Source organism: Pipistrellus hanaki (genome assembly GCF_964339955.1).
Source record: "Pipistrellus hanaki genome assembly, chromosome: 19".
Classification (NCBI taxonomy): domain Eukaryota; kingdom Metazoa; phylum Chordata; class Mammalia; order Chiroptera; family Vespertilionidae; genus Pipistrellus; species Pipistrellus hanaki.
In genome coordinates, this window is record NC_140521.1 from 11,511,729 (window position 1) to 11,525,996 (window position 14,268).

The 14,268-nt window shown below is 45.2% G+C and overlaps 1 protein-coding gene and 1 long non-coding RNA gene across 8 annotated transcripts in view; one reads left to right on the plus strand and one right to left on the minus strand.

Annotated features, from left to right (window-relative positions):
- Positions 1 to 404: 404 nt before the first annotated feature.
- On the minus strand, positions 405 to 3,541 carry LOC311613616. Its single transcript, XR_014793488.1, has 4 exons — positions 3,311 to 3,541; positions 2,804 to 2,969; positions 1,994 to 2,084; positions 405 to 1,895 (listed from the first exon to the last, which is right to left on the minus strand). It is a non-coding gene; the product is annotated as an uncharacterized lncRNA (long non-coding RNA).
- A 59-nt stretch (positions 3,542 to 3,600) lies between these two features.
- The window catches only part of FAM118B (family with sequence similarity 118 member B), a 35,128-nt gene continuing 24,460 nt past the window's right edge, over positions 3,601 to 14,268 (plus strand). For all 7 annotated transcript variants that reach the window (XM_084867681.1, XM_084867682.1, XM_084867684.1 and 4 more), the window contains exon 1: positions 3,601 to 3,698. The gene's annotated coding sequence lies outside the window, so the exon portion shown is untranslated. The remainder of the gene's footprint in view (positions 3,699 to 14,268) is intronic.

Here is a 14,268-nt window from a genome sequence, read left to right on the forward strand (position 1 = left end):
CGGGTTCTATTCCAGTAAAGGGCATGTACATTGGTTTCGGGCACATCCCCGGTGGGGGGTGTGCAGGAGGCAGCTGGTCGATGTTTCCCTCTCATCGACGTTTCTAACTCTCATCCCTCTCCCTTCCTCTCTGTAAAAAATCAATAAAATATATTTAAAATTAAAAAAAGAAATTTTAGCCGGGACCAGTTTGGCTCAGTGGATAGAGCGTCGGCCTGCGGACTGAAAGGTCCCGGGTTCGATTCCGGTCAAGGGCATGTACCTTGGTTGCGGGTACATCCCCAGTAGGGGGTATGCAAGAGGCAGCTGATCGATGATTCTCTCGCATCGATGTTTCTAACTCTCTAACCCTCTCTCTTCCTCTCTGTGAAAAATCAATAAAAATATATTAAAAAAAAAATTTATTTAAAAAAAAAATAGCTCCCCATCTCCTTCCCCTCTAGCCCCTGGGACCAGCTGGCCTCTGTTAGGTTGACTCTAGGCATCTCATATCACTGGATTTATACAATATTTGCCCTTTTGTGTCTGGCTTACTTCACTCAGCAAAATGCCCTCAAAGTCCCTCCTTGTTGCAGTACGTGTCAGAATGTCCTCCCTTTTCCAGGCTGTATAATATTCCACTGCGTGGATATACCACATTGCTCATCCATTCATCTGTCAGTGGACATGTGAGATATTTTCATTTTGGCTATTGTGAATAGTGTTGCTAGGAACATAGGTGTGCAAGCATCTTTTTGAATCCCTGCTTTCAATTCTTTTGGATGTATACCCAGGGGTAGAACTGCTGGATCACATGGTAATTCTAGGCTTCATTTTTTCTGAGAAACCACTTGGCACTATTTTATTTTATTTATTTATTTTTAAAATTATTTTATTGAGTTTTTACAGAGAGGAAGAGAGAGGGATAGAGTTAGAAACATCGATGAGAGCCAAAACCAGTTTGGCTCAGTGGTAGAGCGTCGGTCTGTGGACTGAAGGGTCCCGGGTTCGATTCTGGTCAGGGGCATGTACCTTGGTTGCGGGCACATCCCCGGTAGGGGGTGTGCAAGAGGCAACTGGTCGATGTTTCTCTCTCATCGACGTTTCTAGCTCTCTATCTCTCTCCCTTCCTCTCTGTAAAAAATCAATAAAATATATTAAACAAACAAACAAAAAAAAAAAACATCGATGAGAGAGAAACATTGATCAGCTGCCTCTTGCACACCCCCCACTGGGGATGTGCTGGCAACCAAGGTACATGCCCTTGACCGGAATCGAACCCGGGACCTTTCAGTGCGCAGGTTGGTTTCGGCCACTTGGCACTATTTTAAATAATTATACACAAACTGTATCTTTCTGGTATCTACTGTTTCTTCTTGTTGTTTGTTTTTTGATATATACTTTTATTGGTTTCTGAGAGGAAGGGAGAGGGAGAGTTAGAAACATCAGTGATGAGAGGGAATCACTGATCGGCTGCCTCTTCCATGCCCCACACTGGCTATCGAGCCCACAACCCAGGCATGTGCCCGTAGACCAGCCATCGAACTCTGACCTCCTGACTCATAGGTCGACGCTCAACCACTGAGCCACGCCGGCCGGACAGCTACCTAGTGCTTTTAACTGTTATCCCTCCTGGAGCTCCCAGCCGTTCCAACAAGTCAGCTGCAGTTCCGCCCCCGCCATACCAGCTGCTCAGGAGGACAGAGCCCAGCAGCACTGGGCACCATGCGGGACTGTGGTGCCTCCCGCCGTGGCGTGGCAGAACCCTCACCAGTGATAGGGTGGAGCTCCAAGAGAGCGGAGGACACGGTGCTGCTCAGCATCTGGTACTCGGCCACCGCCACGTGCGCGCTCCGGGTGGCCTGCACTTTCACCATCTTCCTGTTGTCCATGCGGTAGCTCGGGGACAGCGTCATCTGAAGCCAAAGAAACCCAGATGTGATTCCGATGGACGAGCAGAAAACCTGCCCCCCTTCCCTCCCCCCCCCCCCCCCCGGGGAGGTGGCTCACCCACCTTGTGGTGCTTCTGCCCTTGCACCTCCTTCTCCACGATGGGGATGTCCACGACGCCCGCTGAGGGCACGGGGACCCGCACAGTGATGGTCCTGGCAGGGGGAGGAAAGGGGAGACACAGAGTGAGGCCACAAGAGTGAGGCATTCCTCGGGTTTGGCTGCTTGGAGGTTTTCACAGCGAAACTGCTGTGGCCCCTTCCTTAGATCAGAGGGTCCCAAACAACCTCTTCGTAGAATGCTTGGCCTGAGAGCTTCATACGATTCTTACGACCCTAGCTCTTTTACTCCTCTAGTAATGTAAGCTCATTGTAGAATATTTGGGGAGGAGAAACAGAAAAAAAAATTATATCGATAACATGGTCTTCCATTCTAGTCTTTAAAAATGAGTATGGCTGAAACCGGTTTGGTTCAGTGGACAGAGCGTCGGCCTGCGGACTGAAGGGTCCCAGGTTCGATTCCGGTCAAGGCCATTTACCTTGGTTGCGGGCACATCCCTAGTAGGGAGTGTGCAGGAGGCAAATGATTGATGTTTCTCTCTCATCAATGTTTCTAACTCTTTATCCCTCTCCCTATCTCTCTGTAAAAAAAAAAAAAAAAAAAAAAAAAAAATCAATAAAATATATTTTAAAAAAGCAAACTGAGGTAACTTATATGCACTAACATGAAATCAATAAAAAGTATATTAAAATTTTTAAATTATTTTGAATGCAAGGCTACTGAGAGCCCCCCGAAGTGGTGTCTGAGTGTTGCCCCTAATTGTGGCAGAAAGAGGCAGCGGCCTCCCTCCCTCCCTTTCCCACGTGGTCCTTACCACGCACAGGGAGACCATAGGGCTTATTGATGACCACAAGGTCCTTGTCCTGGTGGACAATCCCTCGGCTCAGTGCCTTAGCGAGCATGTTGGGGTGGACTCGTTGCAGTTGCTGTGTGAACCGCACTAGTTCGTGCACTCTCCGCTGGACCGGGTTTTTGAACTCCTACGGGGAGAGAAAAAGCGATGGGAACATGCCTGATGGGGAAGACCTTCAAGAAGTCTGGGTGAGCATCTGGGCAGGGAGGGCATCACTGTATCTTTGCAGTAGACTCGCGCCTTCCCCCAGTAAACTGAGAGCGGGGATGCTTAGCACCGAGCCCGCAGGACCCAAGGACCAGCCCCACAGGAAGGCACCGCAAGCTGCAGACCTTTCCCCTTCGCTTCCTCTCCATTCTCCGCCACCAACCAGGACCTTGACTTGCACTCTCCTAGAGGACCCTCGTCCGCCAGGGGACCCAGAGCGCACTGCCTCTTGGGAATTGTAGTCTTTCCCTCCGGACTCACCGGCTCCTTCTTCGCCTTTGTTCCTGTTTCTGGGCTCGGAGCTTCTCCGCTAACTGTTGGGCGTCCAGGGGCTTAGAGGCGGCGGCAGCAGCAGCGGCGGTACAAAATGGCTTTGGAACGAGACAGAGGAGATTGCCCACACCCTGCCCGGAACCCCGAACCCGAAGGCGCAGCACGCCCCAGCTGGGCGCCGCCATCTTGCCGAGGAGGGCGGGGCGAGTGGCGACCCTTCTCACTGAGGCAAGCGGGCGGGGGGCGGGGCTGTGCGGGTCACGTGGGGGAGGAGGGGCGGGACAGAGCCGGGTCGGGTCACGTGAGCGCGCACGCTGAGCGCTCCTGCGCCGGCCGTTAACCGCAGTTAGAGCGGCCGGCGAGTGGAGAGGACGCGGTGAGTACGCGCGGGAGCTCGGGGCCGGGGCTGGGGCATGCCGGCTCCTCCGGCGTTACCTCCGCGGTCGCACGTTCTTTGTCTCGGAGAGCACGGCCCTGGGAGACCCTGTCTCCCCTGAGGGCGACGGCACCGCCTCAAACCCTGTCCGCCTCCGCGCGGAGCGATGCTCCCGGACGCTCTCCCCGGAGCCGCCTCAGGCGCCGGCTCGTTCGTCCTGGCAGCCGCGTCCGCGGGGCTCTTGGCCGTTGTCCGGGGGGCGCGTCCTGCCCCTCACCGCCCATTTCCGTGCCGCTCAACCCTCGGAGATGCCCGGCCGTGGCTGTCACCTCCCGGCTCCCAGCCTCTTAGTCTTACGTAGTAACCTGTCCTCTCCCTGGGGTGATGGGGGGTGGGGAGCCCTCGCGTTATCCTGCCCCCCCCCCGCCCCCCATAACCGATTTCCTGCCTAGGGAACCCCTTGAGTTACTTTTCTGTCCTCCCTCCAGAATGCATTTCTTGCAGCCTCCTCTCCCCCCCACCCCTCCTTATCCCTTTCCCGGCTCCTTCCCAAGAATAGGCTGAGACCGTCCCCTTCCCTGTTCCCTTCATTTCTTTTCTTTCTTTTTTTTTTTTTTTTAACCTTCATTTTATTTTCCCCTTCATTTTTTTTTTCCTTCCATATTTCGCAACCGCCCCAAACCCTCTCCTCTCCCCGTCTTCCTTTGGGATTCTCGTGCCCACACTGTAAGCGACTTTCTCTGACTTCACTAACGGGGCGGCCGGGGAGATGGACGGCCTGGTGGGGATGGGGGTGTGGGACCCGCCTGCCTGCTGGGTCGGGAGAAAGCGAATGCCGAGTTCTGAGCGAGGGGGGCCCCCGCCCCGACGACCGAGGACTGATGGCTTATTGGAGTGGAGGCCGCCCGAGGAGTTGGGGTGTGGGGTCGTGGGATCGGGTTCGCGCCCCGCCTAACCCCTCCACAAGGGATTGGGGAGCCGTCGATTGAGCTAGAAATCAACCTGAGCAGGTCAGGGGGGCCGGCCAGCCCGTGGACGGCTTGAAAGGGAAGAGTTTGAACGATAAGGAGGGAGGAGTCTGCAGCTTCTTGAGTAGGACGGAGACTCCGCGCAAGGGGAATTGTGGAAAGTAATCAGGACAGACTGAAAAAAAGGAAAAGGGCTTGGGCGGCAGGGAAATCTGCGAGGATGCTGCAGTCCGGGCGGTCCGTCGTAGAACCCTTTACGTTTCTTCATTCAGCGGCCTCTCTCCCTCCACTGCCCTGTCCTCTTGAGTTTGAGTTGGGGTTGAGTTGTACCAGTCAAGGTGCACCATTGGGCCCTAACTGGTTTGGCTCAGTGGATAGAGCGTCGGTCTGCGGACACGAGGGTCCCAGGTTCGATTCCGGTCAAGGGCATGTACCTTGGAGGCAGCTGATTGATGTTTCTCTCTCATCAGTGTTTCTAACTCTCTATCCCTCTCCCTTCCTCTCTGTAAAAAATCAAATATATATATAAAATGCACCATTGGCTGCTGCTGTTGAACTGTGAGTCACTTACGGACTCATTCAGTTTATTATTCCCACATCTGGCACAAGGGTAACGTCGAAGATTCATTAGATGAAATGCATCATAGACATGTGTGGGGTGTGTCTGAACATTTCGATTTGTCTTCGTTCTGTCATTTTTTTTTTTGAAGAATGGAGATATCTGTAAAGAGTAGGAAAGAAGGTGTGTATGTGTTTCTGTAATAAGACAGGGGACTGAGGTATAAATGCAAAGAATTACAAGGGAGTTTGGGAGGCAACTTCTCTCTCTCCTGCCTGCCCCTGCCCCTCTGCAAATTCACAGGTAAGACATGATCTGTGAAAGTTGAGACGTTACACCCTACAAGAATTATTATGTTTTACTGATATGCTTCAGACCCGATTCTGATTTCACTGAAAGGTTGCACATCACATATTATTTAGGTGCATGAAGACTCTGAAATTTTGACATCAGGACTTTAATTCACTTTGGGGATAGGACTTCTATGGTTTTGTGGGGGCTGGGAAAAACTATTTCTACCTTAATTTGTCCTTGATGGCATTCAAGAAATGATATCTGTTCTTGCAGAATTGGCCTTCTGTGCAGGAAACAAAATGAAGAACCAACTCAGATGTCATTGCTGGTGACACAGAGCTGGTGTTCTTGGGTTTCAGTTTAACCCAAGACAACACTGTAGCACCCAAGAATAAAAACACTGGTCACTTTTTTCTGAAGAAGGAACTCCTAGATTTGTTGTGGTTGAAATGTCATAAGAAAACTTGTAAGAATTCAAAGTCCTTGTTTGCTTGTTATCAGTCTTAGCCAACATGGGTACGAAAGTTATAACTTCCCTAATGAGTCTATGCATCTGGTGATTTAAAGTAGAGCTGCTAAGTGCAGAAGAATTTATGCAAATATGGTGTCTATCTTTTGTTTTTTTAAAGCTATTTTGCCTTCTTCCTTAGGCAGTTTATTTGTTCCATTTCTGCAGCAATCTCACATTCTGTTTTTGGTTGACTCATCTGGACTGTATTCTCAGTACAAGGAAGAAAATTCTATTTGTGCTGTTTTCGTTCTTTAGAGTTCAAAGATGGCATATGTACATATATTTTAAAATTTTATTTATTGGCGTAACATTGGTTAATGACAAGTTTCATATGTACAATTTTTTTAAAGCAATAGAGTTGATTGATTTTTCTTTTTTTAAGGGGGAGAGCAAAAGAGAGACATGGATTTGTTGTTTCACTTTTTGCTACATTCATTGGTTACTTCTTGAATGTGCCTTGATCAGAGTTCAAACCCGAAATCTTAGCTCACTGGGATGATGCTCCAACCAACTGAGCTACCTGGCTCTGGCAGGTGTACACTTTGTAAAATGACATCTGTGGACTCGATTTTGTGCTCATCACTCCAAGTCTAGTCTCCTTGCATCCCCATGTATTTGTCCTCCTTTATCCTCTTCCTCTCTGGCAACCACTACTTAGAGATTTTGCTATATCATAATATATCAAGTGCCCCCAAAATAAAAATATAAAGAACTTAATTCATTTTTTTTCTTAAAAAAAAAACAAACACATTTTTATTGATTTCAGTGAGGAAGTGGGAGAGAGAGAGATAGAAACATCAATGATGAGAGAGAATCATTGATTGGCTGCCTTCTGCACACCCCCTATTGGGGATCAAGCCTGCAACCCAGGCATGTGCCCTTGACTGGAATCGAACCCGGGACCCTAAAGTCCGCAGGCTGACTCTCTATCCATTGAGCCAAGTCGGCTAGGGCCTTAATTCATTTTTAAGGATGTTTCCTGATTTATGCAGAAACAAAGCTGCCTTTTTATTTCACAGATATAAATAAGGACTACTAATAAAGGAACTTGTGTTTAAATAGCACAAATTTAAGTTTAATCAGTAGCATAAGGTTAAATGCTGGCTTCTCAAACAACGATTTGCTAGTTGCATATTAACCAGCAATTCAGTTTCCCTGAGAAGCAGGAAGTACTTGGACATTGTTTTATGGTTTTGGAGTGAGTCAGTGAAGCATCAGCGGGAGTTCTGGAGGTGTCTTAGAAAGTGCATTTGTTAGGCGGAGATGGTGTGGCTCAGTGTTGAGCATTCACCTATGAACCAAGAGGTTATAGTCTGATTCTCTATCAGGGCACATGTCCTAGAAGCAGGCTCAATCCCCAGGACTGGAGATTGAGCCCGCAGGAGGCAGAAAATCATTGATTCTCTCTCATCATTGATTTTTCTATCTCTCCCTTTCTCTCTAAGATCAATAAAAATATATTACTAAAAAAAAACCCAAAAGTGCAGTTGGGAGCCAGAGATCTGGGAATTGGCACCAGTTCAGCTGCTTGGGCTTCAGTTTTTTGTCTTTTAAAAGGAGATCCTCACAGCTCTGAGCTTCATTCTATAAAGCTTTTCCACTGACATTTAAGGACTTCTCTTTCTTACCAAGTGGAATTTATTTCAGACTTATCTTGAGTACATTTAGTATTGGCCTAGAGAACCATGATTGCTCTTTACCCCAGAATTTAAAGTTATGCCAGTGAGCTAACATTTATATTTGGAGGTTACTTTATTGAGGGTTGTTGGAATACACCTTAAAATTTCCTAAGTGGGGCATGTCAGAGGGAGTGCAGACAGAAAAAAAAATATATGAGAGCCCTGGTCTGATAGCTGTTAGTTTCAGCATTGTTCTGATAGGCCAAGGTAGTGGGTTTAATCCCTAGTCAGGGCACATACCATGAATGCATAAATAGATGGGACAACAAATCGATGTCTCTATATCTTTCCCAAAAAATAAATAAATAAAAGAATATTAGAAATCAGTAGTGTGGACCTATACCATGGCTGTTAGTGCTTTTTTTCTACACCAGCATTTTAAAGAAAGTGTGTTGTACTGATTCTGTTACCCCTACATATTTTTAATCTTTTGATTGATGATCAAAGCAGGTCTGGCTTAACCCAGAACTTCCTGAACTCTTTCCTATCATGACACATGTGGAAATAATTGTTGCTTCAAACAGGAAAACTGGAGGCAGCCCACAGAAGACAGCTGGCCTGGAAGCGGTGGCTGTGCCCAGTCCCCACATGACCAACCTCAGCCGGTTTCTTCATATAAGCAGTGGCATTAATAATTCATACCTAGTAAGATAGCTTTGACGAGCCACGAGATAAATATACGTGGTATCCAGATACTCAAAGTATTAGTAGCATTTCATGATTTTAAGTTAAAATAAGATCATTACATTAGAGCATTTTCAAGACTATAAAGAGCTGTGTATCTTATGGCATTTACATAAATGAAGATGACCAAGGTATCTTATGAGAAAAGGAATATACACGAGCAGGGTGAACATAGAGACGATGCTTCCAGAACATGGACAGTGGATACTCACCAAGTACACAGTCAAAAGGCAGAGGCTATCAGGATCCTAGAGAAATTCAAGAAGGTATTTGCAACATATAATTGCTTAAGTTGAATAAACCTATTCTTTGATTACTTAAAAATTTAAACAGGAAATTATCAATGTGGATTGTTGTGTTTTCATTGTTAATGATTGGAACATGCTCTGTTGGCCCTAAGGATCCTGTTAATTTAATGAAAATAATTTCCAGAGCTGGTACAAGGAGAGCTGAGCTGTCAACTGATTTAGAAAACCAGATCCACACTGAGTTTACTGGTCCCAGTATTTGCTAAGACTGTGCTGTGGAACCAAGCAAACAGAAGCTCCTTCCAGGAAAAAGTGACCAGGTATTTTTCTTAGGAACTGTAGTGTGTATGTTGGGTTAACCCACTAGTCAGCATTTCCCCAACTAGCTTGATGGTAAGATTCACTCGAGGTCCTTTTAAGTGTACAGAGCACTCCTCTAGAAATGTTGAATCTGTAAATTCTGAGCGGGCCCAGGGATCAGTTTCCCTTGGTCTTTCCTGCCTAGCAAGCACTCTGGGGGCCTGGGCTAAAAGTTCTCTTGTTTATGAATACACCACACAAAAGGTAAGGTTGCTTGAAAATGTAGAGAGAAACATGGCAAATTTTAAATGTTGCTGTTTTCCCTTTTTTTAAGTTAGTCCTCACCCGAGGATATTTTTCCACTGACTCAGAGAGAGTGGAAGGGACAAGGAAGGACACAGAGAGAGAAATATCGACGTGAGAGACATCTTGATTAATTGAGTGCTTCTTGCACACACCAGGGATGAGCCTGCAACCTAGGTATGTGCCCTTGATGGGAATCAAACCCAGGACCCTTCAGTCCCCAGGCCAATGCTCTATCCACTGAGCCAAATGAGCTAGGGCTTTCCCTTTTTTAATTTATTTTTTATCAAAATAATTCATGAATATGTTTTAGAGTCAGATAGCATTAAAAAGGAAAAAAAACAAAAACAACGCCCTCCATTTTCCTCACCTCAGTCTCATTTCTTAGAGGCAATCACTCAATTATTTCCTTCTTTCTGCAAGTGTTATCCTCATATTTTACTATCATTTGCTATGTTGTTATTTCTCGTCTTTCCCCCCAGTGTTTGGCTTGTTGATTTCTGGCTGTGGTAGATTAGGATTTCATTCTTCCACTCCCCCATTTCCCACATCCTCCACCCCTGTCACAGCTACATTGTAATTTTTTATTAAAACAAGCAGTTTTCCTTTGTTTATACCTCTGCCAGGTATCATTCAACCATTGAGGCAGGTGACCTATCTCAGCTCCGCTCTTCCTTGTGTTGGGTTTACCTTTGCCTGCTTTTCTCACACATCTACTGTTGTTTTTCCAACACTTAAAATATTTGTCACATTCTTATCAGTAACCTTTCCTGTGAGCTGAGATGTATCACTTTCATTTTTATAAATTTTTTTATTGGAGCTCTGCATCTTCCTCCTTCTCCTCTCTCTACTCTTTTCTATCAGGAACTACTTCCCAAATACAGTTCAGGAACTGCCCCTTCATTCTCCTGGGCTGGCACCAGGCCGTCCCACTTCTTGGCATACACCCTTATTTACTAAGAAGTATTTCAGTAACTTTGTCTTCCCCTAGATTTGCTTGATTGTTTGGAACTGTTACAGAATTCTAGGTGGGAAACGATTTTCCCTCCGAATTTTGAAGGCATTATGTACCACCTGGTATCTGTAATTGCTCTAGACGCACAGGGATTCAGATCCTTTTTATGTGACCTTATTTTGTTGGTTTTTTCTTTTCTTCCTCGCTGGAAGCTTTGGGTGTATTCTCTCTGTCTGGGTGCTAGGGAATATGATGATGTACCATGGTGTGGTCTTGCCTCATTTACTGTTCTGGGTACTCAGTGGATCCTGTCATTCTTAGAAATATGTGTCCTTCAGTTCTGGGACATTTCCTTACATTATTTCTCTGATTTTTCATCCCATATTTTCTTTTCCTTTGGTCCTTTTTCATAATATCTATTTTTATTACATGAATATGATGGCTTCCAAGAAAGCCCATTACAGTGTTTTATTTATCTGCTCTGCGTTGGAGCAGATTTGAATGTCAGCCCTAAAGTAAAGACAAAGCCTTATGTGTGGTGAGAATTAGTTCTTGGTCACAGTGTTACAGGCCCCATTAGGTCATGTCTACGGGGGAGGGCTGGGGCCTCTGCTCACTCCAGATGCTCTGGATCTTTCCCTGTCCTTTATGTATTTCCTGCACTGCCTGCACGGACCCGTTTCTTTCCCAATCTGGGAGGCTAGGTCTGGTCCCTTGGGCCCAGGCCAGACCTTGTTGCTGTCCTTGTGGTCTCACCCTTGGTCTTGCACTCACCTCCTCCATTCTTTTTTAAGAAAGTGTGTTAGTAGGTCTCCCTAACCTGTTTTGCTCTTCACCTATTTTTATCCCTCAATTATTTTTACTGGTCACTTTTTAAGACTGGTGCTACCTGTTCAGCAAAGCCATGTTTGTTTGTTTATTTATTGAACTTTCAGATTCTTGTTTCAGGTCTAAACACTGCTTTCATCTCTCAGTTCATTTACAGATCAAAGACATCCTGAAAAGAATGTCAAACTAAGTAAAGGTTTCAAGCTTAAATTAACCACTTTCCTAAGTTTCCTTTGGTCCAACATTCTCCTGCTCTTCAAGGGATTGTTGGAATTGATGCAAGGAATGTACTTACAAGTACAAGTGCATTGCTAAAGTACCCGACAGGCTTTCAAAGTCAATAAGTACTTGTGTTGATTCTTGAAACAGGAAGAGGGAAATAACCACCTGTAGGCCTCTCACCTAGAGGTTATTTCTGCCCTGCGGAGGCCTATGTATTATAATACATGATAAGGAACTGGTTTCGGATGTTTTTTGACCTTTAAAGTTTGAAGTACTATCTTGAAGTGAGGCGCTGTGTAATGGACACTTTTGAGCAGGTGTCTCCTTGGTCTGAAGCACAGCAGGGATCTGAGCTGAAGATACAGATTTGGGAGTCATTGACATTTAGTTGGTATTTGAATCATTTGGAGTAGATGGCGTGGTCAGGGGAGGGAATGTGTAAAGTGAATAGATTGGAGCACCTAAAGTAGACTGGACTCTTAACGTTTAAGGGATGGACAGAGAAAAAGCTTTCACTCGAGGGATGGGAGGAAAACAGAATCCAAATGAGGTGAGGATGAATTAAATGTCTGATGCTTCCAGCAGGTAAAGAAGATAAGTACTAAGGATTTCATTGAATTTTGCCTTAAAGGTGTCCGTCTCCCATAACGCTTTCCTTGATCTTCCTCAAGCAAAATTGTTAATCCTCTCTGTACCTCATACATACGTGTTACACTTAGCACAAATATGCAGTACATATTTGGTTATAAGTTCTATTTCCCCTAAAAGGTAGAGACTTTTAAAGAATATGTGCCTTATGGGTATACTTACAGTCTTAGTCATCTTGGGCGAGACAGTATTGCATTATGTCTTCACAACATGGACTCAAGTGAGCATCCTATGTCTACTGTGTAATAGCTGTGTGATCTTTAGCAAGGCACTTAACATCTCTGTGCTTGGATTCTAATATCTGTGATATGAGAAGATAATAAGATCTACTTCAGAGAATAATGAACATTTGTAAAGTACAGAAAACAGTGCCTGCCTCATTATAAATGTTAAATGGTGTTTGGTGGATATGATAATAGGAGTATTCTTAAGATACTGTCTGACACTTCACAGATACTTGAACATGAAAACTCAGCAACTTGTTGGGACTAACACAGTTCCTGTCATTTTACTCTACAAGCATATATGGAATATAATTATGGCCAGGCCACAGGGAAATTACTAGACTAGAAGTGGGCCGAGTTAAATGCATGCAGTTCCGTTTTATAAAACAAATCTGTGGACTTCCCACAAAGTATTTTGTGATCTTAGCTTCTTTTCATGTTGTTGGGAAGGAGAAAGCAAAAAGCTAGAGAAGACTGCTCCAAAGCAGATGAGAATTTTTATGTGTAGAGATAAAGAGCCGTAAGTAGGTAAGTTGTGGCTGAAAGTCACAGCACATATTTGTCTTAAAAATAAAAAACACTACAACGTCACCCATTTATCCTGGTTCTTTTCTTCACTTAAATTTCTAGTACAGCCCTAGCCGGTTTGGCTCAGTGGATAGAGCATAAGCCTGAGGACTAAAGGGCTCTGGGTTCAGGTCTGGTCAAGGGCATATGCCTGAGTTGCGGGCTCGATCCCCATTAGTGAGTGTGCAGGAGGCAGCCAATCAGTGATTATCTCTCATCATTGATGTTTCTAGTTTCTATCTCTCTTTCCCTCTGCCTTCCTCTTTGAGGTCAATAAAAATATATTAACAAAAAATAAATAATATTTTTAAAAATTTTCTAGTACAGTTTACAGACAATATTATATTAGTGTCAGGTGTACAACATAATGACGAAACATTTATGTAGTTTACAAAGTGATCACCCTGATTGGTCTAGTACCCATTAGGCACTATACATAGTTATCACAACAGTATCGACTATTGTACATTCCCTATGCTGTACTTTGCATCCCATGGTTATTTTTTAGAGCTGGCAATTTGTACTTTAATCCCTTTACCTTTTTCACCCCTCCCTCCAACCTTGCTCTCATCTGGCAACCATCAATTTATTCTCTGTGTCAGTTTGTTCCTGTTATGCTTGTTATTTAGCCTCCATGTTCGTGTGTTATTCAGGGTTTTTTTTCCTTGTAATTGATTTGTAGTTTATAACATTGTGGTTGGAGAAGATGCTTCATGTGATTTCAAATTTCTAATTTTCTTTTTAAATTTATTGAGACTTGTTTTGTGGTCTAACTTGTGGCCTATCCTGGAAAATGTTCTATGTGCACTTGAAAAGGACGTATATTCTACTGCTTTGGGGTAAAATGCTTTGAAAACGTCAATTAGATCCGTCTTATGTGTCCTTCAAGCCCTCTGTTTCCTTGTTGATTTTCTGTCAGATGATTTAGCCATTCATTGATTTTCTGTTCTACTGGCTCCCAGGGTGTTTCTTGTGTGGGGTGTGTGTGCCCTCCTGTTGTAGTTGATCCTTGATTGCTGTTGTCACATCTGAGGGTGGAGTTGACCCTCAAGCTTACCGGCTGTCCCTGCTGGCCATGGCTACAATGAATGAGCTGTTGTGTAGGGCTGAACCTATAAAGATGAGTCACTTTAGTGGGGCTCTGGTGCCAGTCAAGTCTGCTTGGGTGTGGTAATTGTGAAGTTGGTTGGGTAGTGGTCTGGTGTGGTCTGAAGCTGGCCACCATCTGTATTGGGTCTAGGGCCTCTTGGGAGAGGCTCTGGTGCAAGCCAAGGTTAGCCGCCATAGTGTCTGGCTTGGGGCTGCCTAGTAGGATCTGGAAAGTGATCTGCAGTGGGTTGCCGCTTAGTCTGAGCTTGGAGAAGCTTGGCAGAGGCTGTGTTATGAAATGAGGCCAGCTTGCCACTAGCTGCAGGCTTGGGACCATTTGATGGCCCCACGATATGAGCAAAGCCAGCTGCCACTTGTGTTAGGGTTGTGACTGCTTAGCTGAAGCTACATTCCAAGCCAAGACTGGTCACTGTTTATGCCAGGGTTGTGGCCACCTGATGTTAGTGCAAGTAGAGACCTATCACCATTTG